The following is a 3,802-nucleotide window of genomic DNA, read 5'->3' on the forward strand; positions in this document are numbered from 1 at the left end:
TTAAAATAAGGGGTTTTGAGGTGATTTTATACACCGGGACGTAGATTTTTATCAGTGTTGGTATTTCATTAAAAAATGCGAGCTTTTTGACAACTCGGCTAATAAATTCACAAATTTATTTAAACAAAAACTTTGTTAATATTTTATTTAACTCTAACTAAGACTCATGGGCTTAATTTAATGGGCTTGATAGGCCTAAGCCTAGTAGTAAGTTAATTAGTATTTAATTTGTTCTAAACCCTACACCATGCATCACTTTCACGCCTCTTACACACTTTTTATTTCTGAAAATTCTCTCCACTCACACGGCACACACAAAATTTTGGGAAGGAAAAATCTTCAAGTTTTGCTAAAGTTTTCTAGCGGTCGTTCTTCGTCGCCGACGTTTTTATCGTGCGTTGATTACACAAAGGCACGCCATATTTCTTTCCTCGAACCATCTATCACACCATAGTATTTTATTTAATTGAATTTTGCATGAAAAACAAGTGACTTTTTATTTATTTTTCGTTTATACATGATCATGGATTTTTAAGGCTTGGGTTTTGTTTCAAAATCATGTTTGTATGATGGAAAAAGGACTGCCATGATTTAGGATATGATCTAGCATGTTTTTACACAAGTCTAGGGTCCTAAGCACTCACACAAAACGCTGCACAAAAAGGAATAAACAGAAACGTAAGCTGGAACAAGGAAAGAATAGCGTGAGTTTGTTTTGGGTTTGGTATGGTGCAAGTTTTCGGTTGTTTTGCATGGGACTTGGGGCTTTGGACAGGGCTAGCTAGGGCTCGAGTAGGGTCAGGGGAGAGGGTTTGGTAGAGTCCTAGAAGGCCTGGGCTCGTGCTAAGTTGAATGGGGAAGAGTCCTCACGAGAAGGGACACTTCTCGCGCAGAAGCAGCTGTTCGGGAAAAAAAAAAGAGAGGGGCTCGCTGTTGGGGCTGGGGCGAACTAGGACGAGTCTTTAGGGTCTAAGGATGATGGGAAAGGGCTGGGTCAGGGGCTGGAGTGGCTGGGATCTGTGCTGGCTCAAGAGAAGACAGAAAACGTGAGGAGGCACCATGAAGGCAGCTTGTACGCGCAAGATGATGCTTCTGAATTCAGGAGCTTCGCTGCTGGGTTTAGAGGCTTGGGATCGTCTGGGTCGAGTCTGGGCGTGGTCCAGGGAAGGTTAGGGTCAGGTGGGTTGGGTGGTGGCTCAACTGAAAGTGTCCTAGTTGGGTTAGGAGTCCTAGAAGTGCAAGGAGTCTCACACACACACACACACTCACAGATTTGGGGTCGGTTTCCAGCAGGGTTTGGGCGAGCTTGGGCTCGGTTTAGGGGCTTTGGATTGGTCAGTAGGGTCCCTAGGCGGGTTGGCTAGGGTTTGGCTCGAGGTGGCTCGGGCGTGTCTCGGGTAAATTGGGAGTTGGCTCGGGTGGTTCGTTAGAGTGTCAATTTCGAAAATTAAGGAACAAAAATTGAATCCAAGGGTCCACGGTTGTGGCTCATGACTTGGAAGGGTAGATTAAATATTAAAAAATATGTTTAAAATTTGGGATCAAAATAACGAGTTTGGGATTTAATCGGGATTTAATCGCCGCACGAAACGTTAATTAACGCATTAATTGAAACGCTTAGTTTTAAGCCTTATAAAATTATGAAAAATTAGGTTTAAGCTTAAATAATTATTATAAACCTAAGTTTTTAATTTGGGAATTTTATATTAAGGTTTGGTTTAATTCGTGATTACAATGCGTTAATACGTCACATTTTAAGATTAATTTAAAAATCATCGAATTAAGCTAAATAAAAATATGAGAAAATTCATGTAGGCTTAAATAACTATTTGGGACATGTTAGAGTCAATGAAATTAAGAAAATGTCAAAAACGTGAAATTTTACGTCCAGGGATAAATCGGTCTTTTTACACCTAAAAATTAGTAAACGTCATGGCAGTGCCCGAAATGTTGTTTTATGTGCTAATATGATTATTTTCAATGGTTATGGATGTTTATGGGGTTTTATATGATTATTTTAAATGCTAATGGAATTTTATATATTTAGGGATTTTTATGACGAAAGATTTATTTCAAATGTTTATGATTTGAAAAGTTAAAATGTTATTTTAAATGTTCATGGTTATTTATATGTTAAAATGTTATTTTTAAAACGTTTATGGATTTTATGGTTTAATTATGGACATTTAAAAGATATGTTGCATGCTTGGTTTAAAAGAAAAACGTTATACGCATGTTTAATTTTTTAAAGTGATGAGAATATGAAACGTTGAAGGAAGTGAAGTAATTGTGACTAATACGATGATATGTTGGAAATTTCGTGAGGGTTATGGTCCCAGTGGGAGCCCGACGATCGTGTTTCCTTGGATACAGATATGTAGATGTATACGATGATATGTTAATACGTAAGGCCAAGGCCCAGTTGACGGGTGAGAGTGTCGCTGGTGTCCCCGCCGCCCAGTACTGTGGTTACATGTAGATGGATCCATCGCCCAACACGTAGACGTAGATGTGGATGAACACGAAAGTCACAATTAACGATCTGAATTCAACGAAAGTAAAAAAGAATACGTATATGTTGATGATAATATGAATATGAATATGTTGAGGATGATATGATCAAGTTTACGAAAATGTTTATGTTTAAAGTTCATGCATCATTATGAAATTTTTTTTATTTAAAGTTATGCATCATGAAAAGTTTATGAAAAATGTTTTTGTTTAAAGTTCACGTATCTTCATGAAAACGATATTTTAAGTACAAGTATTTTTCACTGTTATATGTTAATTGTATTACGTATTACTTGATATCAAGGATATGACGTGTTTAGACTCACTAGGTGTGATTGATGCAGGTGATTATGATAATGATTAATGGAGGTCTTGGTGGTTGATCTGACTGGACTGAAGGTGCACATAACCCGATGACCGACGCTAGTTTTCCGCACTAGTCATGATTTATAATTTTAAGTGATGGTAAAGATATTTTTTTTACGACAATTTATGTATGAGTGGTTTTTGAAAGGTTATAGTATGAGCTATATTTTTCAAATGTTATTTTTAGATTTAGTAAAGTAGTTGGTTGTTTTACTTTTAAAATGGTTCCAAAATATTTTATGATTCGGCCGATGCTATGTGAGGTTTTTTTAAAAAAAATTTTCTAGTACTTTTAAAGTAATAAAAAGGACATGACGTTACAAGTTTAATCGTTTGTAACAACAAATTAATCAAATATAACGAGCTTACTTCATCGAAAAAGATATAATTCTTCGATGAGTGGGTCTCGTATGAGACCGTCTCACGGATCATAATCTGTGAGACGGGTCAACCCTACTCATATTCACAATAAAAAGTAATACTCTTAGCATAAAAAGTAATATTTTTTCATGGGTGACCCAAATAAGAGATTCGTCTCACAAATATGACCCGTGAGACCGTCTCACACAAATTTTTGCCTTATTCGATTTCCCTGTCGTGCCTCCAATCAATTGGCCTTCTTTTGTCTGATTTGGGAGAATTTGGGGATTACAATTCTATTTGGAGAGAATGAAATCAGAAGTAGTGTCTCGATTGAGTTGAAAATAAAAATGGGTCATATGAGACGCACATGCCTGGATCAACGTTAATTTTTTTAACGTGATGATAACGATAGGGACGAATTTGGAAACTTTAGGGATTAATTACGAGGTCAACAATAGAGAGGATTAAAATGAAAAAACAACAAACAATAAGGTCGAAATTGGTATTTTCCCATATTTCCTTCTATGAACCTATCTTTAGTTCCAAAAAACAAAGAAAACTA

The sequence above is a fragment of the Primulina eburnea genome, chromosome 13 (genome assembly GCF_022965805.1).
Source record: "Primulina eburnea isolate SZY01 chromosome 13, ASM2296580v1, whole genome shotgun sequence".
Lineage (NCBI taxonomy): Eukaryota > Viridiplantae > Streptophyta > Magnoliopsida > Lamiales > Gesneriaceae > Primulina > Primulina eburnea.